The sequence below is a fragment of the Eriocheir sinensis genome, chromosome 23 (genome assembly GCF_024679095.1).
Source record: "Eriocheir sinensis breed Jianghai 21 chromosome 23, ASM2467909v1, whole genome shotgun sequence".
In the NCBI taxonomy this organism is placed as follows: domain Eukaryota; kingdom Metazoa; phylum Arthropoda; class Malacostraca; order Decapoda; family Varunidae; genus Eriocheir; species Eriocheir sinensis.
Genome location: NC_066531.1, coordinates 5616844 through 5641852, shown reverse-complemented (window position 1 = coordinate 5641852; position 25009 = coordinate 5616844). Strand labels below are relative to the sequence as shown.

The 25009-nt window shown below is 44.3% G+C and overlaps 1 long non-coding RNA gene and 1 pseudogene across 1 annotated transcript; one reads left to right on the top strand and one right to left on the bottom strand.

Moving 5' to 3' along the window:
* The first annotated feature begins 8291 nt into the window (after window positions 1–8291).
* On the top strand, window positions 8292–11798 carry LOC127002611 (uncharacterized). The gene is made up of 4 exons (XR_007756335.1): window positions 8292–8538; window positions 9446–9609; window positions 10002–10058; window positions 10917–11798. It is a non-coding gene; the product is annotated as an uncharacterized LOC127002611 (long non-coding RNA).
* An 11535-nt stretch (window positions 11799–23333) lies between these two features.
* Window positions 23334–24629, bottom strand: LOC127002556 (putative nuclease HARBI1; annotated as a pseudogene).
* Window positions 24630–25009: the final 380 nt, after the last annotated feature.

Genomic DNA, 25009 nt, shown 5'->3' with positions numbered 1-25009 from the left:
TTGGGCAGATGCGAGTACAACGGATTACCAGCCATAAATACAGGTACAAATATATACGTAGTTTACATACAGGTACAGTTATTTACATAAAAAAGAATACATAAAGTGGGTAAACTTAGCTTAGCAGGATAAAATCATGCAATATGATATGATGACGTAAGAGGGTTACAGGGGACATGTAGGGGAGTGATGATAAAAGTAAGGTCACAAGTAAAAATAGAATATTGCGTAAGGCAATTATCTTCATTTAATCTTTAATAAATGTATATTATATTTTTCCCTTGTCTATCCCCGAACACTAGTCTCCAATAACAACTTAAGCCGGATCTCGCTACCAGGGATACGAGACGGTGAGATCATTTATTGAGTAATTAATGAGTGATAAGAGTTGATTTAATACAAGAAAAGAAGGGTCCAAAATATATAGCTACGGCCATCCGATGGAGAGGGATGTTTAGTGGAGGTATGCCAGCCTCTTCGTGGAGGAAACGCGCGGTTCTCAACTCGTCCCACCTTGCGCTGAGGGCAAATCTTAACGCCGCGTTTTGCACATTCTGGAGCCGACCGAGGGCCGTCGCACTTAGTCCATGTATGGGAATGGGCGGGTAAGTGATAATAGGGATCACCATGGCCTTGACTAGATGCAGTTTTATCCTGGGTTCGAGATCCCGGAAGCGATACAACATGGTTAGCGCCACCCTTGCCCGCGCCGCCCTCTCGGTGACATGGGGGGTGAGCCCACGCCGGGAGATCTTAAGACCGAGAAGGCGTCCCTGTGCGCGAAAGTCAACGAGTTCGTCATCGACGATGAGCGGGGCGGGGTTTATTGACGCCAGCGGTATGACGGTAAACTTCGCCATGTTCGTTCTTATCTGCCAAGCCTTCTCGAAGGCTCCGACTCTGGTGATCTCACTTGCCGTGCGAGCATTGAGCATCTCACGAGAGCGTCCTGGGTAGGGCACCACTTGGGACACGTCGTCCGCATACTGTACGTTTAGCCCAGTGATGGAGTTTGGGCAGTCGCTGGTGAAGACAGAGTACAGCGTTGGGGAGAGGACACTCCCCTGCGGGACGCCGGTCTCCAGAGGGAAGGCGGGGCCGACTAGGCCGCCGACCCGGATCCGTGCCGTCCTATCCATCAAAAAGTCACATCATGGTGGTGCCTCTTGTCCTTTTTTGTTGTCTTTTTTTGGTGTGACGGCACACCATACAGATCAATCTGTTTTCCCCCTCGAATAGTGTCTGTATAAACAGGATAGTGGGGAGTGTTTACAAGACCCATGGCAATTCGTTGGGGCTAAGGTGCGTTTCGGGGGGCATGTGGCCTTTCAGTTGGTGGGGAGTATTTTTGCAAAAGCTGTGTGGCTACACTATACTGGGATTCTCTCACTTTTGGCCTTTTGTTTGGGTCAATGCTGTTTAGCACCAGCCACGTATTGTAAGCATTTAGAATTGTCATACCAATCATGTAAAAAAAATAGTTTCTTATACCATTTGACTGATTTTCTGAGGCACTCCGTCCCACTCAATTGGGAGTCACATTTGTCGACTAGTCTCATATTTTGTGTTTAGTCAACGACCATTTCTTTGATTTTTGACCTCTCTTTCGGCCACCTCTTATGATTCTTTTTTAGGAGCAGCGAGTAGCGGGCTTTTTTTATTATTGTTTCATTTTTTTGTGCCCTTGAGCTGCCTCCTTTATTGTAAAAAAAAAAAAAAAATGTTTGTTTTATTGGCCTGTTCGTGCGATGGTCTTTCTTCCCTGTCGTCACAGTCACGTCACGGTGTACGGTGGACAGAAGGTGGACTGGTCTTTTGTCGTTGTACTTGAGAGCAAGGAATTTTCCAGACTTCTCTGACTGTACATATCTGTCTTTCGTCTTTCGTTTCTTCCGTCTCGCGGAGTGAGAGCCCATTTTAGGGCCCACCGTACCACAGCCACGACTCGTGAAAGCCCAGAGAATGGTCCGTCGACGTCCTCGGGTTAACATGCCCACAACCTCCCTCTTCCTATTCCTATCGACCCTCCCCTCCCGAAGTTGTTTATTTATTAATTTATATATTATTTACTTGCATTTCTTTTACGTATACTTACCCTATATTATTCCTGAATCCCCGCCCTATTCCCACCCTTATCCCTTTCCGACAGTACAGTATGTCCATACTTTTTAAAGATACGGGAAGTACTTACAAAAACACAGTAGGATATTAGTGTAGTATGAGTTTTTAATGAGAAATAGTTAATAAGGCGATGCTTTAGCTTGATAGTGTTGCAAAGTGTAGACTTTATAGGTATTCAGTAAGACATTAAGTTTTTTTTCTTTTTTTTTTTTACAACAAAGGAGGCAGCACAAGGGCACACACAAAAAGAAAACAATAATAAAAAAAAGCCCGCTACTCGCTGCTCCTAAAAAAGAAACAAAAGAGGTGGCCGAAAGGAAGATCAAATACGGGAGGAGAGGTGTCCTGATACCCTCCTCTTGAAAGAGTTCAAGTCGTAGGCAGGAGGAAATACAGATGAAGGAAGATTGTTCCAGAGTTTACCAGCGTGAGGGATGAAAGAGTGAAGATGCTGGTTAACTCTTGCATAAGGGGTTTGGACAGTATAGGGATGAGCATGAGTAGAAAGTCGAGTGCAGCGGGGCCGCGGGAGGGGGGGAGGCATGCAGTTAGCAAGTTCAGAAGAGCAGTCAGCGTGGAAATATCGATAGAAGATAGAAAGAGAGGCAACATTGCGGCAGAATTAAGAGGTAGAAGACTATCAGTATGAGGAGGAGAGCTGATGAGACGAAGAGCCTTAGCCTCCACTCTGTCCAGAAGAGCTGTGTGAGTGGAGCCCCCCCACACATGAGATGCATACTCCATACGAGGGCGGACAAGGCCCCTGTATATGGACAGCAACTGTGCAGGGGAGAATAACTGGCGGAGACGGTACAGAACGCCCAGCCTCGAGGAAGCTGATTTAGTAAGAGATGAGATATGAAGTTTCCAGTTGAGATTTTGAGTTCAGGATAGACCGAGGATGTTTAGTGTTGAGGAAGGTGACAGCTGGGTGTTGTCAAAGAATAGGGGATAGTTGTTTGGAAGATTGTGTCGAGTGGATAGGTGGAGAAACTGTGTTTTTGAGGCGTTGAAGGACACCAGGTTCTTCTTGCCCCAATCGGAAATAATAGTAAGGTCTGAGGCTAAGCGTTCTGCAGCCTCCAGCCTTGAGTCGTTGAGTTCCTGTAGGGTGGGTCTTCTATTAAAAGAAGTTGAGTAATGCAGAGTGGAATCATCGGCGTAGGAATGGATAGGACAGTTCGTTTTGGAAAGAAGATCATCAATGAACAACAGAAAAAGAGTGGGAGATAGGACAGAACCCTGTGGGACACCACTGTTAATAGATTTAGGGGAAGAACAGTGACCGTCTACCACGGCAGATATAGAACGGTCAGAAAGGAAACTGGAGATAAAGGTACAGAGAGAAGGGTAGAAACCGTAGGAGGGTAGTTTGGAAAGCAAAGATTTGTGCCAGACCCTATCAAAAGCTTTTGATATGTCCAGCGCAATAGCAAAAGTTTCACCGAAACGGCTAAGAGAGGATGACCAAGAGTCAGTTAAGAAGGCTAGGAGATCACCAGTAGAACGCCCCTTGCGGAACCCATACTGGCGATCAGATAGAAGGTCAGAAGTGGAAAGGTGCTTTTGAATCTTCCGGTTAAGGATTGATTCAAAAGCTTTAGATAGACAAGAAAGTAGGACGGTAGTTTGAGGGATTGGAGCGGTCACCCTTCTTAGACACAGGCTGTATGAAGGCATACTTCCAGCAAGAAGGAAAGGTAGATGTTGACACGCAGAGGCGGAAGAGTTTAACCAGACAGGGTGACAGCACGGAGGCACAGTTTTTAAGGACAATAGGAGGCACTCCATCAGGTCCATAAGCCTTCTGAGGATTGAGGCCAGAGAGGGCATAGAAAACATCATTTTGAAGAATCTTTATAACAGGCATAAAGGAGTCAGAGGGGGGATGAGTAGGAGGAATATGCCCAGAATCGTTCAGAGTGGAGTTTTTAGAAAAAGTTTGAGAGAAGAGTTCAGCCTTAGAGATAGACTGAGGACTGAGGAGTGGAGGGAAAGATGAAGAAGTGAAGTTGGAGGAGATGTTTTTGGCTAGATGGCAGAAGTCACGGGAAGAGTTAGAGAAAGCAAGGTTTTGGCATTTTCTATTAATGAAAGAATTTTTGGTTAGTTGGAGGAAAGATTTGGCACGATTTCGGGCAGAAATGTAAAGTTCATAATTAGCATTAGTTTGAAGGCTCTGGTACCTTTTGTGAGCTACCTCTCTATCATTGACAGCACGAGAACAAGCGTGATTAAACCAAGGCTTTTTAGCGTGAGGGGTAGAGAAAGTACGTGGAATGTGTGCCTCCATTCCAGACAATTACCTAAGTGATGCGCTGGGCATACACAAAGGGGTCTCTCCTGGAAGGAATTATCATTCCACGGGAAATCGAAAAAGTACATCCTCAGGTCGTCCCACCGAGCTGAAGCAATATGCCTGAAGCACCGCCTCTTCGGTGGGTCCAGAGGCTGTACAGGAGCGATAGGACAGGCTGCAGAAATAAGATTGTGATCGGAGGAGCCCAACGGAGAGAACAGTTTGACAGAATAAGCAGAAGGGTTTGAGGTAAGGAAGAGGTCTAGAATGTTGGGCCGGTCTCCAAGACTGTCGGGAATACGTGTAGGGTGCTGGACCAACTGCTCTAGGTCGTTGAGGATAGCAAAGTTGTAGGCTTGTTCACCAGGATGGTCAGTGAAAGAGGATGAAAGCCAAAGCTGGTGGTGAACATTGATGAAATCTCCTAGGATGGAGATTTCAGCGAAGGGAGAGTGGGTCAAGATGTGTTCCACTTTAGAATTCAAATAGTCAAAGAATTTTACATAGTTGGTAGAGTTAGGTGAGAGATAAACAGCACAGATGTATTTAGTAACAGAATGACAATGAAGTCTTAGCCAGATGGTGGAAAATTCAGAAGAGTCAAGGTCGTGGGCACGAGAGCAAGTGATGTCGTTGCGCACGTAGGCGCAACATCCAGCTTTGGATTGAAATTTAGGATAGAGATAGTAGGAGGGAACAGAGTAGAGATTGCTGTCAGTAGACTCAGAAACCTGTGTTTCGGTAAGGAAGAGAAGGTGAGGTTTAGAGGAGGAGAGATGATGTTCCACAGAATGAAAATTAGAGCGAAGACCGCGAATGTTGCAGAAATTGAGAAGAAAGAGGTTCGAGGAGTTATCAAGACACCTCTCGGGTCGGCAGCCAGAAGGGGAGTCCTCCCTGGGGGAATTTGTGGTCACCCCCCAAGGCGGGGACTCCGAGGCTTGATGTATGTGCGCCATTTTGAAATTTTAATTTTGGGAAAAGGTGTATATGTTGTGTGAATGTAGTGTGGTGTGGATAAAGAGAGGATCTGTCTTTAGCGAGCATGCTGAACTACTCTCCGGTGTTGGTGAGACAATAGGGAAACGGTTAGTGAGGACATGGGAAGGGTCTTTGGAGGGCTTCAGCTCCCTTCTCACCTCCCATATATACCTCACCGGGAGTGGCTTGCGCCCGTTCGGTAGGTGTCTTCCTACCTACTCCATTCTTATTGTTCACAGAGTTAAGAAGGCTAACAGCACGTACATCAGGCAGTGGTATAAAACCGCTGGTGGGCCTCCTCCTACTCCACCAAAACCAGATGAGCTGACTCTTATGGCCGAGTCAGTTATGGATAGCGATCTTCAACCAGCCCAAGAACAACTAGACACAGAGGATATAAATTGCGTCATTAATCTCTTAACTGGCAGCACTTTCAATGGAGATGATGTTCTTGTCATTGACATAGCTGAAGGAGGTAAGAATATTTACATATTGGTAGTTTGGCCTACTCCAAGTTAGGCTAGGTCAGGTAAAGTTTGACTAATTCTATAAGAAAAGTAGACAATTCTTCATAAGAGCTCCGTTTGGAGAAGTACACCGGTCGCACGCTACATTATTCAACTTCTTTCAATAGAAGGCCATCCCAACAGGAAGTACACGACTCCAGACTGGAGGCTGTAGAACGCTTAACCTCAGACCTTGCAAACATTTCCGATTGGGGTAGAAGGAACCTTGTGTCCTTCAATGCCTCAAAAACTCAATTTCTCCACCTATCCACTCGACACAATCTTCCAAACACCTATCCCCTATTCTTCGACAACACTCAGCTGTCACCTTCTTCAACACTAGATATCCTCGGTCTATCCTTAACTCAAAATCTCAACTGGAAACTTCGCATCTCCTCTCTCGCTAAATCAGCTTCCTCGAGGTTGGGCGTTCTGTATCGTCTCCGCCAGTTCTTCTCCCCCGCGCAGTTGCTATCTATATACAGGGGCCTTGTCCGCCCTCGTATGGAGTATGCATCTTACGTGTTTGGGGCTCCACTCACACAGCTCTTCTGGACAGAGTGGACTCTTCGTCTCATCACCTATCCTCTTCCTACTGATAGTTTTCTACCTCTTAAATTCCGTCACGATGTTGCCTCTCTATCTTCTATTGCTATTTCCACGCTGACTGCTCTTCTGAACTTGCTAACTGCATGCCTCCCCCCATCCATAAGAGCTTCCACCTTTCTCTATCCAGACACTCCCTCCTTGCCTGCTCAAAGTTTCTCAAAGATTTTTCCCCCCTCTCCTTAACGTACTCCTGCACCCTATCCCTCCATTTCACTGGAGGTCATCCTCTAGCATTCCCTCCCTCTGTCTCACTCACATACACCCTTCTGGTCATCTTACTCTCCTCCATTCGCTCCATGTGGCCAAACCAAATCTACAACCTCACTTCTACTTCACTCACAAACCATCACTTTACTTTTGTTGACATTTACTTTCAACTTTCTCCTGTTACAGACACTATCAAAAACACTGACCAAATTTTGTTGGTCACTTTCATTTTCTGCAATGAGCACCGTGTCATCAGCAAACAGTATCGAATTCAGTACCCACTTCTTTCCCTCATCGAACAGAGTTACTCCAACTTCTCCAACTTTGCCCTTAATTTATCTAATAACACCATCCATATAAATATTGAATAACCATGGTAACATGACGCACCCTTGTCTTAAGCCCACTTTTATCTCAAAATGTTCACTTGTTTCTCCAGTAATTTTGACACCTTGTGTCCTTCAATGCCTCAAAAACTCAATTTCGCAACCTATCAACTCGACACAATCTTCCTAACACCTATCCCCTATTCTTCGACAACACTCATCTGTCACCTTCAACACTAAATATCCTCGGTATATCCTTAACTCAAAATCTCAAATGGAAACTCCGCATCTCATCTCTTGCTAAATCAGCTTCCTCGAGATGGGCGTTCTGTATCGTCTCCGCCAGTTCTTCTCCCCCGTTCAGTTGCTATCTGGGGGGGCTCCACTCACACAGCTCTTCTGGACAGAGTGGAGTCTATAGCCCGGATTGTCAAATTTAACCTTCCCCCTTCCGCGACGGCTCCCCACGAAGGGAGAACTGAGCGCTTTGATGGCCCTCGGCAGCGTTAAATCGTCCCTCCTCTTCCCCCTACCAGTGCGTGGAACACGGAGGGGTTGGTACGTCGGAAGGTTTATTTACATGCGCATCGCTATCTTCATTCTGTTGTTTGTCTGCTGGCGGCAAGGAGTTATAACCACCTCTCCAAGTTTCCTTGCATTTATTTACAAGGGAGGACATTTTGGTCTATTGTATGATGTTTTTTGTGTGTTTATTGACGGGGTTAACCATTGTGGGTAGGCAAATAGCTTGCTTTGGGTCTAGTTAGCCTAATTGAGGGAGAGCTGACTACAGCCTGTTGGGGTCTCGTCAGCCCCACATGTATGACTGGATTTACTCATCATATGACCTATTGTATGATGTTTTTTGTGCGTTTTCTGACGAGGTTAGCCCTTGTGGGTAACCAAATGTATTCCTTTGGGTCTGGCTAGCCCTAGGGAGGGAGCACTGACGAGTCCACGTTGCCCTAGCCATGGCCACAATTATCACTGCCTTGACTGAGCACTTTAGGGGCATGTGGCGGACTTTAGGGTGTTTTTTGTTTGTTTATTGACGTAGCTAGCCTGTGTGGATACCTAAGTAGCTTATGTGGCGTCTTGTTCTCCGTAATTATGGTGTGCACAAAACAGGCTGGACTTTGACCATAACCACATTTATTACCACATATACTGGCTGTAGTATTGTAATTTGTAGACTCCCCTAATTTAACATGTAATTTCAGCACCCCTCATTCTTTACGGCAAGTAATATGGAGGTGACAGTTGATGCCAGTTTTACGAGAACCAGCCCCATTTCCTCTGCGGAGAAGCAGATGTTGATTGGGTTGATAACCCAAGAACCCATCTTGAAAAAAAGAAAAACAGATGGGAAACTACTAGAGCAAAAGAGACGAGCGTGGGCACGCATTACCCAACATTTCAATGCCCATAACATGGGTCCCAAGAGGACGGAGGGACAGCTCAGAAAAATTTGGGAAAAAATAAGAGTAAAGTAAGTTTAAAGAATATTTTATAAAGTCTCCAGCAAAAATGACGCGACAAATGTGCGAGTAGCTTTTGCCAGTATATGTGGCACTGCCGCACCACAGGTTCAACCCTCCCTCTCTCGTTTCCATTACCTTAACTAATCCGTTCTCCCTTTTAAATATTCTGGGGTGCGGCTGTGCCACATATACAAGTACTAGTAAATGACCCTACCCTTTACAATTCTAAATTTGCATATTTCATTCCTCAGTAGCTTTGACACACACACACACACACACACACACACGCAAACTAGGTATTTTCTATACGTGAAGGAACCCCTGTATTAATGCAATTTGGCTGAAGCTTTACATTAGAGATCCATTCCTGGGTAGGATGTTGGTAATAGCATACTAATGCAGTTCACCCGGGACTTTGATTCTTTTCTTTGAGACTAAACTGGGTTTTTTTTTTTTTTTTTTTTTTTTTACATTGCAGCCTATTGCGCCGGTAGGCTTCTTCCAGGTGGATCCTGATGGTCGGTCCAAGTCTTCTTTCCGGTAGGTCCTGATGGTCGGCCCAGCCCGTTCTGGCGCAGGCGAGTGTTTATAGTGGCGCCATCTTGCATTGGCTCATGCTGCCCTCCCAGAGCTCATCTTTGATCCTAGAATCTAGAGTCCGGGTTGATAGGTGGTCTTCTGGACAGCATGTGGGTAGTGGAAGGGAGAAAAGTAATCTACACTGAGTTCAGGACTCAAAACTTGCCCATCCCCTTCATATCTATACCTTGGCACAGTGTAGAGATGAATTATAGAATAGGAAAGATGCTGACACTACTCTTACACTACACCACAGTGTGATGAATAATGTCATACTAGCTTACACACAAAAAGTATAGCCTGTGCTGATGTTTAATTGTTGTAGCTTTATTTTAGGGCAAATCAAGAGGACGCACGCCAAAAGCGTGAGGTATTCAGGACAGGTGGTGGCACCCCTCCCAAGGTACTCATACCTGAGACGGAGCAGGTCCTCTCCATTCTTGGGACCGATATCCAGGATATTGGCAACCCCTATGATCATGATGCCATGTCATCTCAGGGTAAGTGACCATTGTCAGTTTTGATTACCATGTTTGTTAATTATATTTGTCAGTAAAAATGCAGGAACTAGTGAAATCTTAAATTCTTCAGTCATGCAATAACGGAAAGTACCCAAGAATAATCAACAAGTTTACAGTAGTATTAAACATAATTATGTTACATTGTACGTCTGCTTTTCTCAATTCTTGATGGGGTTCAATATGCCATGGCTCTTCTACAATCTCCCACTCATTAACCTTTCTCAGTTATTCATTTCCAATCACCATACACTCTTGTCTTTTCAAAATTTCTATTAAAACCTCAGGCATCAACTCATTAAACATGTTTTTGAAGTACATTAAGCTGCACAAGACAGTGCTATGCTTGTGTACTAAAATATCCTTATTCTCAGCAACGTCGCACCGACATGGTCGACTCATCCGATTTACCAAGTCTCTCTTTGTGAGATGTAAGATGTTTTAAGTGGTAATCATAAGCAGTATAGCTTGTAACACTTGAGACAGAAGCCTTTTAGGTTGGTGACTGGGGCCCAGAAGCCATATAATCATAATTATAAGCAGTATAGTTGTAAGAGTTAAGCCACAAGCCTCTGACCTGTGACTGGGGCCCTGAAGCCATATAATCATAAGCAGTATAGCTTGTAGTACTTAAGACAGAAGCCTTTATGGTCTGTGACAGAGGCCCTGAAGCCATGTAAGCATAATCATAAGCAGTATAGTTTGTAGGGGTTAAGCCACAAGCCTCTTTGACCTGTGACTGGGGCCCTGAAGCCATATAAGCATAATCATAAGCAGTATAGTTTGTAAGAGTTAAGCCACAAGCCTCTTTGACCTGTGACTGGGGCCCTGAAGCCATATAAGCATCATCATAAGCAGTACAGCTTGTAGCAGTTATGGCAGAAGCTTTTACAGACAGTGATTGGGGCCCAGAAGCCACCTCACATATATTAACACATCACAGACATGCACTGTCTAATATACGGGAAACAATGGCTTACTATATGCAATTTTAATGTGTATCATACGTATTGTGACCTTTTTACGGTGTTCATGTGCAGTAATGAATTTGTATTTTGTAACCATAATGTAGTAAATTTAAAACAGTATCAGTGTCAGGTTAGTAATCTGACGAAAACAAACCTGATTAGGCATAATATTTCAGTAAATGCACTTTAAAAATGGAAAGAAGTTACATTCTGACACTTCCGTGAGCCACAGAAATAAAGATCTGTATTCTAGAGGTTAATATACAAACATATACTTTTATAATCTTTTCTCACAAACTAACTTCTTTTATCTAATGCCAGAAAATTCTTACTCAACCGCCCTCTACGAAGTGGTTCATCTGGAAGAGCCCGCTGCGCCACCTCTACCTACACCAGCAGAAGAGCCGACACTCGAGGAAAGAAACAGTGTGGCCGAACCCGAAGTGTCCTCTTGTCCATCCTCAAGTGCAAAGAGGAGGCAGCGTAGTGCCAGGAGGGCACTTCAGGACCATGAACTATATGGCACACCAGGAGGAGAAAGTGCTAGCAATAAGAAAGAAGAAATGCAGCGGAGAGTTCTGGAGAAGAGGGACGCACTGATGGACCTACAGATGCATCACATGCAGGTTCGTCTTGAAGAAGCCAAGCAGAGGCGGGAAGAAGCCAAGGAGAGTTGGGAAGAAGCCAAAGAGAGGCGGGAAGAAGCCAAGGAGAGTTGGGAAGAAGCCAAGGAGAGGCGGGAAGAAGCCAAGGAGAGGCGGGAAGAAGCCAAGGAGAGTTGGGAAGAAGCCAAGGAGAGTTGGGAAGAAGCCTAGGAGAGGCGCGAAGAAGCCAAAGAGAGGCGGGAAGAAGCCAAGCAGAGGCGGGAAGAAGCCAAGGAGAGTTGGGAAGAAGCCAAGGAGAGTTGGGAAGAAGCCAAGGAGAGTTGGGAAGAAGCCAAGGAGAGTTGGGAAGAAGCCAAGGAGAGTTGGGAAGAAGCCAAGGAGAGTTGGGAATAAGCCAAGGAGAGTTGGGAAGAAGCCAAGCAGAGGCGGGAAGAAGCCAAGGAGAGTTGGGAAGAAGCCAAGGAGAGTTGGGAAGAAGCCAAGGAGAGTTGGGAAGAAGCCAAGGAGAGTTGGGAAGAAGCCAAGGAGAGTTGGAAAGAAGCCAAGGAGAGGCGGGAAGAAGCCAAGGAGAGTTGGGAAGAAGCCAAGGAGAGTTGGAAAGAAGCCAAGGAGAGTTACGAAGAAGCCAAGGAGAGTTACGAAGAAGCCAAGGAGAGTTGGGAAGAAGCCAAGGAGAGTTGGGAAGAAGCCAAGCAGAGGCGGGAAGAAGCCAAGGAGAGTTGGGAAGAAGCCAAGGAGAGTTGGAAAGAAGCCAAGGAGAGTTGGGAAGAGGCCAAGGAGAGGCGGGAAGAGGCCAAGGAGAGGCGGGAAGAGGCCAAGGAGAGGCGGGAAGAGGCCAAGGAGAGTTGGGAAGAAGCCAAGGAGAGTTGGGAAGAAGCCAAGGAGAGTTGGAAAGAAGCCAAGGAGAGTTGGGAAGAGGCCAAGGAGAGTTGGAAAGAAGCCAAGGAGAGGCGGGAAGAAGCCAAGGAGAGTTGGGAAGAAGCCAAGGAGAGGCGGGAAGAGGCCAAAGAGAGGCGGGAAGAGGCCAAGGAGAGTTGGAAAGAAGCCAAGGAGAGTTGGAAAGAAGCCAAGGAGAGGCGGGAAGAAGCCAAGGAGAGTTGGGAAGAGGCCAAGGAGAGGCGGGAAGAGGCCAAAGAGAGGCGGGAAGAGGCCAAGGAGAGGCGGGAAGAGCCAAGGAGAGTTGGGAAGAGGCCAAGTAGAGGCGGGAAGAGGCCAAAGAGAGGCGGGAAGAGGCCAAGGAGAGGCGGGAAGAGGCCAAGGACAGGCGGGAAGAGGCCAAGGAGAGGCGGGAAGAGGCCAGACTTTACAAGGAAATTGCACGGCAAAAATTATTAGAATCAAGGAATAAACAATAAAAACTAATTAAAAATGAGTATAATTTTAATGTAAATTTAAGTTTAGCTTAAATGTAGATTTACATAGATTTACATAGAAAATCAGACCACACAGACCCCATGGTCCAGACTAGGTGGTCTGTCCTTAAACCTAAGTGATTTTACATTAATCAGATGGCTCCAAAACGTTGCTTTTCTACTCTAGTTAATATTAAGTTCAAGGAAGTGACGGTCGAGCTTGTTTTAAAAGGAGTCAATCGTGTTACACTGGACCACTGATGGTGGGAGCTTATTCCATTCTCGCACTACAACGTTGGTGAAGAAAAATTTGGTACAGTCTGAATTTACTTGTCTACATTTGAGTTTTGTGCCATTGTTCCTCGTTCGCAAAGTGTCATCGATCATAAACAATTTTGTTCTGTCTACATTCGTGAAACCCTTAAGTATTTTAAAACATTCGATCAGTTTTCCTCGGAGGCGACGTTTCTCAAGAGAGAACATGTTAAGGGTGGAAAGCCTTTCTTCGTAGGATTTGTTGCGCAAGGAAGGGATCATTTTTGTTGCTCGACGCTGAACACCTTCTAGTTTAGCAATGTCCTTTGCATGGTGGGGAGACCAAAACTGTACCGCATATTCCAAGTGGGGTCTGGCTAAACTATTGTAGAGCGGAAGTATTACATCTTTATTTTTGAATAAAAAGTTTCTTTTAATGAAGCCCAACATTCTGTTCGCTTTATTTGCTGCATCGATGCATTGATGTGATAATTTGAGGTTTGATGCGATTTTGATCCCCAGGTCCTTAACGCATTGAACACTTGTGAGTTTAACGCCGCGTATTTCGTAATCGAACTTATTTTTTGTTCCAACTTGGAGGACCTGGCACTTTACGTTAAAGGGCATCTCCCATTTATCCGACCAAGCTGAAATTTTGTGCAAATCCTCTTAGAGGCTTTGCCTGTCTTCGTCAGTGAGAACCGAGTTACCAATCTTTGTGTCGTCTGCAAATTTACTAATGCGATTATTGAGTCCAACATCCACGTCGTTGATGTAAATTATGAAGAGCACTGGGCCAAGAACCGAACCCTGAGGGACGCCACTAGTGACCGGCGCCCACTCTGAGTTAAATCCGTCAATCACTACTCTTTGTTGTCTGTTGCTCAACCAATTCGCGATCCATTGGTTTACTTGACCGTATAGATATAGATATAAATTTTAGAATGTAAGAATAAGTTAAGTTTATGTAAATATAATTCTAGATTAAATATACATATTAATCTTAGATTGTAGGAATAGGTTTTTGTAAATATAATCTTAAACCTAAGTTTATGTAAATATGTTTTAGTAAAAATATTGTATGCCAACTGACATCATCCAATTTCTTGCATGTTTAAGATAATTTAAGAATTTTCATGTTCTGACTTTTGTGTGATATAAAAAACACAAAGGTAAAAACTATATGGTAGCACCTGAGCTTTATTTAACAATTGGTCAAAAAGAAATATATACTACACCATTCACATAGAACTACTACTTGCTCTCAAGAACTGTCTGAAGGGTATGCCCATGGTAAGGCTCAAGTGGATGCCATCTGACCACCTTTACAAAGAAAGAGTTCGGAGACAGAGAAGACATCTGTTTATACCTACAATAATGTTCCCATCTTGTTTAAAAGAAGTCAGTAATGATTTGCTGCCGTTTCAGTCTACCTAGTACGTTCGCCTGTCTCTGTATTGGCACTTCATTATGGAGAGCATTGATATCGATGTTTATCATGTCCCTTCCATCTTGTGGCAAAACCAGTCTAGTTTGGACTGCAATATTGTGCAGTACCATTGCAGCAACTATGATGGCTTTAGTGGTGTCTAAATTTGTCCTAACTTTCTTCCCTAAATACCCAAATCTCCTTTTTAGAACACCAAATGCCCTGTCAACTGTATTCCTCGTATGGGTATGACTGTTGTTATAAGCCCTGTCGTGCTCATTAGTTGGAGCTGACACTGGCGTCAACAGATACCTCTTCAAGGCATGGCCAGCATCTCCAAGCAAGTGATACCTAGGGTTTAAATTTTCCTCTATATCAGCACAGAGCCTACTGTTATAGAAAATCCTACTGTCGTGGACACTCCCTGGCCAACGGGCAACAACATTATGAAACCGCAGGTCAGGTCCACATACAGCTTGGACGTTCAATGAAAAGAAACCTTTCCTGCACCGAAACACCTCTGAATTTTCAACAGAGGGTCTCTGAATTTTCAACAGAGGGTCTCAGTATGGCAATGTGTGTACAGTCAATTGCCCCGATAACTCCAGGCATTCCATGAATGGGATGAAAATCCTGGATTGTACGCTGCCGATCATTGCCCGAAGGTGGCTGTATATAATGCCTGCTCAAGCTAGCAATTGCTCTTGACACCAGGTTCAGGGAGTGGCTGAGTGTTGTTTGTGATAGATCATGGCAGTCACCTAAAGTCATTTGGTGGTCTCCGGTTGCCATGTAGCGTATCGCGATCAGGGTTTGGAGATGTGGCGGAACAGGACAGCCTGTCAAGAGAGGAAGCTCGTGTAAAAGGTAACGGCAAAGTTGGGAGCATACATAGTGGCTGTGTGTGGCATCTGCACTCATGTCAAATTAACCCTTGAGGCTGTGATGGATAGGAACTATAAATGACACTTGATACGTGCAATATAACTAGCACATATGACCGTTTGACAGAGAAACACTGTATAATTGTAATGTACGGTGAAATAAATTACCTCTTGAGTCATTTGGGGCAGGAAGGTGATCTCTAATTTCTTCAATCGTACATTGACGTTTTCCTGACCCTGAAGCGGTCCATTAATTCATCATCACTCATTGCTGTGAAGGGGTTCATCCGATCTGTAAATGTACAGTGATTAATAATTATATACTTAATATATCATAGCCATTCCTTATGTAGCGATGTAATGTGTATATTATAATGTACATGTGTATGTATGACTGTACGTGTGGCGACACCCGGTCGGTGTCGCACAACAGGATGTCTAACAACACGTCGTGCTTTTGGCCGTGGGAAGCTGTGATGAACTGACACTAGGATCAGCAAATGATGACTTTCATCAACAGTCATCAACCGGAAGCCCCACCCTTCCGGACGAACTACAAGCAAATAAAACAGGCGAACAACGCAGAGAAGAGGAGAGAAGACGGGTGACGGGCAGGCGAGCGGTGCTCTGCCGCCCCGCGCCCTGCAGCGGTGTGGCTGTCTCTGATTTCGTGCGTCTCGCTCACGTAAACTGTAAACCTTATGTAGTACAACTGTTAATATAGTTAAAATACATTTGGTATTTGTATCAACCTGAGAGAGAGAACTAAAGTGAACTAAAGTGAACTTATAACGGCTACCGCTCGGCCACACATCACTTAACTAAAAAGGCTATTGTGTTGTCTCACGACTTCTATCAACTGGAGAAAGCAGGCAACGGTATACCGGACCTCACGTGATATAACAGTTCGCACCTTAATCAAAAACACAAAAAAAACACTTAAAAATCGCTAACAAAAATGGTGAACAGCGGTTTACGGACCTCTCCGAATTGTTATATCTCTCTCTCAAACGTAGCTTCAGTGACAGTGTGTGGGGGCAGTGAACGGTATCGGACACAGCAAGCATACGCTGACATCAGCGCGCGGCTTTTCCTGCCCCAGTGAGTCGAGTCAGCACACAGCCGCACCCGAGAGCACACCCCGCCCCGTCCCGCACCTCCACACAGCCCGCGCGCCCCGCCTCTCACCTCCACACAACCAAGTTTCCTTGGAGGTGTCCAGGCATTTGTTTCTTCCTACGACACAACTCGTCGTAGGTGCGCACTTATCTTCGCCAGGCAACTCGGACCTTTGAGGGTGACTGGTGGGCGTATATTGTCTGCCCGCCGCCTCTCCCACCACCGCTACCAGACGGGGGACGGCACACCCTGCCACCCCTGCAGCCCTGCCCTTGCCACCGGCGAGGCGAAGGACGCGAGCGTGCTGAGTAGTGGGGCATCGAGTTGCTGTCTTCGAGGTTTTTAACACATTATAGCTGACACTCATTGATACGGTTTCAGTAATTACACCACTTGTAACATTATTTCAGGTGAATTACTATTATGTTCACGTGTTTAGGCGTGTGGGGCCGTATCTAATCTATTAGATTTTTCAGCTGTTGATTTTTCTGGCGTGTGGATGTTTAATATTTTTCTTGAGTAACATGGTTACGCATTTTATGTATAATCATTCATTTTCTTTTCTCCTTTCTTTTGTGTGTTTTATTGCACAGTGGAGAAGTTATGTCTTGCTAAGCCTCACTCATTATTCTTTTTCCTCTTTTATTATGCATTTTAAAAGCATAGGGGAGGAGTGAGCACATACTTAGCGGTGAATGATTATTACTTTACTTATTTTTGCAGCAATATTTTTTTTCTTTTACCATTTTACTCCTCATTTTACTAGTAACTCTTTTTAATGGCAGAGAAACCTGACCAGAGGACTATGAGGGGTGGTTAGAGATAAAGAACAGTGCCGTCAAGGATAACGGTAACTGTTCTCATGTAAGGAGTGTAGCAGTCTTCAAAGGGTGCTTGCTCCTCCTACGCTGCATGTGCAACCAAGAGGTATTTACTTACCTTACTAATCCCACAATGGCTTCTGCCTCTAATCACCCACTAACAGCAACAGCAGTTAGGCCTTTCGCAGGGTAGCAAGGGAGGCAGATTATTCGGCCAGGGACTTCTTGTTTCAAAGTGAGATTGTCATGGACATTTCATTCGTGTCAAATCCGGGAGATTAAATATCTCTCAGCCGCTCGAAGGTCAATCCCGGGAACGGGCGCACGGCCCTCATAAACAGGAGCGCGTTCACTGGACGGAAGGATTATGATGCGTTTCGGTCACTTTTTTCTTGAAACATTTGGGGAAGATGGGCAACACAGCCTCGTAAAGGGTATAAATTTTGCTGTGGACACTGTGCAAACCAGGCCTTTTTAATAGGCAAGTGGACGCCTATAGGCTATCTACTGATTTGATCTCGTGTTTTAAACAGGGAAACTAGACAGATGGAGAAACCATTTCTGTAGCTAATGCTAGATTATTACTAGAGTTCCTTGTGTACATGATTGTCCTTAAAGTTCCTCTTCGAAGGAGTGCAGTATCCCTTGACTACAGCCCCACTGGCAACCTACACGGTTTTATCAGCCAACTTTTATGGCATTTAAAATAATTTTGGGTCCTTTTTGAAGCTTCGTTTCCCGTCGACACGTTCGTCGGGGAGGGGGGCCTTCGCGACCTTCTGACCTAAACCTTTTTGGGTGTCACCAGCGGTAATCAAAAATTCCTTGGTGTGTTCTTTTACCCGTGGTTTAGGCAGAAATAGTCAGATAAATAGGTGGTTGGAAATTTGAGCTTTACGATCTTTTTTTGCACAGAATGGTGCATAGTGATCGTCTCCAAAGACTAGCGCCGGCTTGAGGTTCAGCCTGACGCTGCTTTGTGTATCTTTCCACCACACGACTATAACCTGCATCCTCGCATCTACTAATTTATGTTTGGTTCCTAAGCTTTTGCCTGCATCTTTTTCATGCGAGAAGGGGAGTGTTTGAGTAATACTTTTCACTCTAACCCACTATTTTCTTTTATTGCTGAGTTGATGCAAGGCAGTCAGTCTTCTTAATTCAATTGGAGCCGTAATAACCGAGGGTGTAGACTAACATAGGGATAGGTACAATTTAACCTTGAACCTCATGTGCTTCTGCTTAAAACATACTTTTTCTCTGCACTAACAGACTTAACTGGAGCAGATGCTGTCCCTAACTTTTATCGTAACCAGCATGTGAATATCTATAAGCTTTGGAAGTAAGCAGACAAGTCTTACTTACCCTTACTTGACATACCACTGTTACCCGTTACGGGAATTATTTTTGGCGTCAAAGATGTCAGTCATCCACGTTCGTTACGATCGAGGGATAGGTGGAAATTTGTCTTTGTCATTTGATGTTTATTAATGCTGGAATTACTTTAATCAATTATGCTGGAATTATATATTTCTGTGAGATTTGTTATAACAGTGACTTCACAACTTAGTGACAGGATTTTCTTTTATAGTACTGTAGACCTGAAAAACGGAGTATTAGGAGTTAGTGGTGCTGACTGCCGATGCTTCTAAGGTTCTCCAGACTTGTCCTTGTTATCACATTGTAATTAATAGGAGACTCTACGGATAACATTACCTCTTTTCACACAACCTTATCTACTGCTGTAAACCCCACCCGTCTCGAAGGCGTGCCGAGGGTAACGACACTGGCAATTAATTGTCACGCAACGGATGAGCGTTTCTCTGCGACAGTTTTGTGACCAGGTGTGACTCGAAGGTTCCGTGTGTAGCAGATCTTCTTCAAGGATTGTTCCTTTTTCTTTTTACTATTCCAAATAGCTCCATTACCATGTATCCTAATGACAGTTTAGTCAATTTAATTTTACTAGGATGTATCATGTAAATAATTTTTCGAGCTATTATTTTGTTTTCTCGGAATAGTACTGAGCTTCCATGTCCACGACTCTAGCCCTGTTTACCTCGCCCTGTATGTACTTTGCCCATTTCTTGTTACTTCCATGATTATTTTTATTATCATTGGCATTTCCCGATGCTGTATCGTTAGGCGGGCTCTGACTTGTATATATATTTTTTTTAAGCAATAACAGGACCTCGTTTAACTAGTACACATTGTGCGACTGTAACATGGGTAGGTACACTGCTTTTAAAGGTCGGGTGAGTCGCGAGGTCGCGACTTTTAGAGAACCGAGCGATGTAATGTGTATATTATAATGTACATGTGTATGTATGACTGTACGTGTGGCGACACCCGGTCGGTGTCGCACAACAGGATGTCTAACAACACGTCGTGCTTTTGGCCGTGGGAAGCTGTGATGAACTGACACTAGGATCAGCAAATGATGACTTTCATCAACAGTCATCAACCGGAAGCCCCACCCTTCCGGACGAACTACAAGCAAATAAAACAGGCGAACAACGCAGAGAAGAGGAGAGAAGACGGGTGACGGGCAGGCGAGCGGTGCTCTGCCGCCCCGCGCCCTGCAGCGGTGTGGCTGTCTCTGATTTCGTGCGTCTCGCTCACGTAAACTGTAAACCTTATGTAGTACAACTGTTAATATAGTTAAAATACATTTGGTATTTGTATCAACCTGAGAGATAGAACTAAAGTGAACTAAAGTGAACTTATAACGGCTACCGCTCGGCCACACATCACTTAACTAAAAAGGCTATTGTGTTGTCTCACGACTTCTATCAACTGGAGAAAGCAGGCAACGGTATACCGGACCTCACGTGAGATAACAGTTCGCGCCTTAATCAAAAACAGCTAACAAAAAGGCTAACAGCATTCTTATGGGGAAAGTCAGCTTGATAGGCTTTGAGATGGCACGGGGAGATTCAGATTGTCGGTAAAACATGACTGTAGCATTGCAACATCTAAAGAAGGCGCAGTCATGAAAGGAAGTAATGAAAGGGATGATGATGTATGTGACAAGTGCTTACGTGTGGGCAGAGGGCTGGATTTGCTGTCTGGGGAAAGATGCGTGTTTCGAAGGTGTATACATAATCCTTTAAGTCTGTTGGGGTTTACCTGTAACAATTCTGCGACGTCTACGTCCGACAACTCCTTCGGCATCTATCTCACCATCTAGCTCCTCCAATTGATCCAAGAGGTCCAGATCATCCCAAACCTGCTCATAAGCGGCCATGCTCTCAGTAACCTGCAAAATCAATTACACATTTTAACCCAGGAGTGCCACCATGTAGGTTCTTCTTTCATACCTAACTAGAGACCAAAGCAATGAAATAAGAATGCACAACTTATCCACGAAAAATAAGTATTTATCTAATAGTCTGGCCTACGTGATGACGGCTACTTTCGACCCTATCACGTGTTCACATAGCCTAAATGCATCCTTAAACAGGTAAAAACTATTGATACATGTGGGGAATGTGCTCACCTGGTCAAAAATTGGAATGAAAATAAGTCGTGTGTCCCCTGCCCCAGCCACCTTTGACCCACTCTGGCCTACGTGATGACGGCTACTTTCGACCCTTTCACGTGTTCACATAGCCTAACTGTATCCTTAAACAGGTAAAAGCTATTGATACATGTGGGGAATGTGCTTACCTGGTCAAATATTGGAATGAAAGTAAGCTCTGTGTGCCCCCTGCCGCTCCTACTTTTAACCTACCTTATCCTACGTGATGACGGCTACTTTCGACCCTTTCACGTGTTCACATAGGCTAAATGCATCCTTAAATAGGTAAAAACTATTGATGCATGTGGGAAATGTGCTCACCTGGTCAAATATTGGGGTAATATAACAGCAGCGGCAGCGAAGGGTAGGGGGAAGAGGCGGTGTTTGTTGTCCCTTCGTCTCGTCCCTTCCCCCTTGGCGCGGCGGGACCCCTCGCGACCCAAAACAGTTTAACGGAAGAGATTTCTGGGCGTAGGGTCCCGTCGCCCGAAGGTTAGATTTGACAATCCGGGCCTATGGCTCTTCATCTCATCAGCTCTCCTCCTCCTACTGGTAGTTTTCTACATCTTAAATTCCGTCGCGATGTTGCCTCTCTTTCTATCTTCTATCGCTATTTTCACGCTGACTGCTCTTCTGAACTTGATGACTGCATGCCTCCCCCCCTTCCGTGGCCCCGCTGCACACGACTTTCTACTCATGCTCATTCCTATACTGTCCAAACCCCTTATGCAAGAGTTAACCAGCATCTTCACTCTTTCATCCCTCAAGCTGGTAAACTCCTATAATCTTTGCTCACACTGTCCAGTCAGATAGCTCATCTCTGCTCATCTAGTGTGACCTATTTTATGAACGAACTCTTTCAAGAGGAGGGTATCAGGACACCTATCCTCCCGAAATTGACCTCTCTTTCGGCACCTCTTTTGATTTTTTTGTAGGAGCAGCGAGCAGCGGGCTTTTTTTTATTATTGTTTCCTTTTTTTGTGCCCTTAAGCTGTCTCCTTTGTAAAAAAAAATTGTTTACGTTCGGTATGCACCTGCAGGTTAGGTTAAATTTAGGTACGCACCTGCAGGTTAGGTTAAATTAGGTCCTGGTAGTCTGCCACAGTCCAGGTTAGGTTAGGGTGGGTCAGGTAGGTTCGTAGGTTTCCACAATGTTTCTCTCTGCAGCTCTGATCCTATAATCTTTGCTCACACTGTCCAGTCAGATAGCTCATCTCTGCTCATCTAGTGTGACCTATTTTATGCCCATGAACTCAAACTCCTCAATTTTCTCTCTCCCCACTGCTATTTGCATCACACACGAATATTTATCTAGAATTTTGTACATTTCAGGTGTGGAAGTAATCGGCTGTTCCCCAGCAGGTAACACGACCTTGGAGCAGGAGGTTTCATTGCTGGAAGACCTTCCAGCTATAAATACAGAGGAACACCATGGGGAGATCAGCACCACCTTCCCCTCCTCCTCCACTTCATCAAGAAGTGTTTCTCCAGTGAATGTGAATAATTCAGTGCAGAAAAAAATTCAGAGAAAAATAAAACTTTCCTTTGAAAAATCAGAAGCCCTAAAAAGATTGAAATGTGACCTGTCTGTACAGCTGGAAAATGAGGCAAAAAGAATTTCAGATAGGGGCATAGAATTTTTGGATGGAACCTTGGGCTGTTTTCGAAGAATTACCGATGCATTTGTAAAGACTTTTTTTTTTTTTTTTTTAGAGAGAGAGAGAGAGAGAGAGAGAGAGAGAGAGAGAGAGAGAGAGAGAAGGGGTGAAGTAGAAGAAGAGGGGTGGAGAAGGTAAAGGGGAAGAGAGAGAAAGAGCGGCGGAGGTAGAAAGATGGTGGGCGTCCACCTGACAAAGACGTTTTATTTTTAGTTAATAGTTGCAGAGTTTGCTAATTTTATCAAGTTCATGGTATTATTTGACAATTTAGATATGTTGTTGTTATTTATTTGGAGTGTGTTTACATATTGTTTGTGTGGCGTGAAGTGTAGGTGTTATGTTGTTTGGTAGCTAGCTAAGCGTCTTCGGGGAGGGATGTGGGGAGTGGGACTTTCAGTGAAAGAGTGGGGCAGGGACGGTATTGAGTGCAGTGAGGCTGCTGGGGAAGGATTGGTTGTAGCGGCGAATGTTGTGGGCGTTGTCTGTGATGGTGGTGAGGTGGGGTATGTGTAGTGACTTGAGGCGGAGCCAGATCTTGACTGCTCGGTGGTGGAGTCTTATTGTTAAGGGGGAGGGTTTTTGTGGCAGTGTGGATGTCTTCGGTGGTCATAGTATATGGGTAGGATTGGTTCGTGGCGAACCTAGTGCTTTATTTTGTATTCTTTGCAGCTTCCCAAGCTGGGTATTGCTTAGGGTGTGTGTGGGGATGTCGAGGATGGGAAGGATAAGTGTTTTTATAAGGTGCCATTGAAAGCCACTATTTGAACAAATAAGTGCCATTGCGTAGGATCAGGATATAAACACTCAAAGACATTGTATGCTAACTTTTATTATTACAATGAAGAACTTAAACATTACCTTGCATCATATATTTCCTGCTATAACGATGTAATGCCAAAATTTAATTTATCTTTCCTGTACTTAATTTACATTACCTTTAATATTGTTTGTACCTTCAATATTGCCCTTAATTACCTTTTTTTATTATCTCTTACTACACCACAACTTGTCACTGATCTTACATAACTTAATATTTATCCACTTATCACATCACACCACTCACAGAATGTCTTTGCCCTGATCATATGGCACTATTCAGAACCAACGGTGTATCAGAGCTTGCCGTTTCTGACGGCCACCTGCTGCTTTTTGTGCCTCTCCCTCCCCTTCATAATCATCGTGTTGTGCATCAGGAAGTTCATACTCATCATCAGTTATGATTCTCCTCTCTATAGCAACATTGTGCAATACAGCACAAGCTACTATTATGATTTTCGATGTTGCAAGCTTTGTTCTTAGTGGGACAGAGAGACAAGCAAACCTCCTCTTCCAAACACCAAATGCTCTTTCTATCACATTTCTAGTTTTAATGTGTGCAGAATTATAATTTCTTTCTTTTTCATTTCTTGGGTTCAGTTTTGGTGTCAACAGGAATGGGGAACATCCACAGCCGCTGTCACCCAACAAATGCCCCGAAAACTGGCCTTCCTCGAGCCGTGCATAAATGCGTGAATTTTCAAAAATTCTGGCATCATGTGTGGATCCAGGCCAGCTGCAAAGAATATTTGTGAACTTCATGTTTGCATCGCAAACCCCTTGGACGTTTAAGGACATGTATCCCTTCCTACATCGATAAATTTCTGCATTATCTCCTCCAGGACTTGTTATTTTAATATGAGACCCATCAATGCAGCCTGTTACTCCTGGCATTCCAGCAATGGAAAAAAAAGGAGACGCTACAGAAAGAGCTTCATTAGGTTGGGGAAAATGTATGTAGCGGGGTGCCTGCCGTGCAATCGCTGTTACAATAACTTTGACATACTTGCTGACATGCTGTAGACATATCACTACAGTCACCCATCGTTATCTGGAAGTCTCCAGTGGCGAAGTACCGTAGTGCAACTAGAAGCTGGAGGTGATGAGGGACACTGCAGCCTGTCGGAGAATTACAGATTTGTAACTGATATTACTAACATCATTATATACTGTACAATACTAATACATTAATAGAGTTTTTGTATCTAAAACGTGGACGTGGAATAAGCAACAGTAGTTCAGAGGAGTTATTTAAAGAGTGTAGATGGAGTGTCTGTATTGGATGGTGTGAAAAATAAAATGTTTGAGTTCAATATAAAAAAAAATATTTTTAGTAGATGGTGCACTATGGGTTTGTGTAGACATACCTCTGTTATTTATAATTCTTTGAAGATGGGGAGATATTTCCTGCAAGAGATCCCTCACAGCTTCTTTTGTTAGCCGGTACCTCATCATAAAGTCTCCCTCACTGAGGTATGCCATTGGGTTGGAACGGTCAACCGGAATTATCCGTGGAACCCTCAGCATGTCAATTTCATTAACTGCATGTTGCTCCACATCTTCATACAGCTCCATGAGATTTGCAATGGCCTCCTGAAATAATACCAACAGAGTTAAGTTGGGTTAGGAGTTTATTATAAGCAAGGCCGATGCTGCCCGAGTCCAGGTTAGGTTAGGTTAGGTCAGGTTGGTTTGTCTGGCAACCAAATTTTTTTTCTGAAATCATTTAAATCTGAGCCAAGTTTTGTCAAAACAAGACATTTCTGCAAGAAATGAGTACTGAAAATCTATTAATCATATGAAAAAGAAAAAAAAAAGTAGAAAAAACGATATTTTGTCTGTTAAGCTCACACATGTGTAGCCTACCACGGAAAATTTACCCTCACTTTTAGCGGTTTCATGTGTCAGTCAAAAAATGTATCAGCATTATCAGCTTACTGTAAGTGAGATAAGAA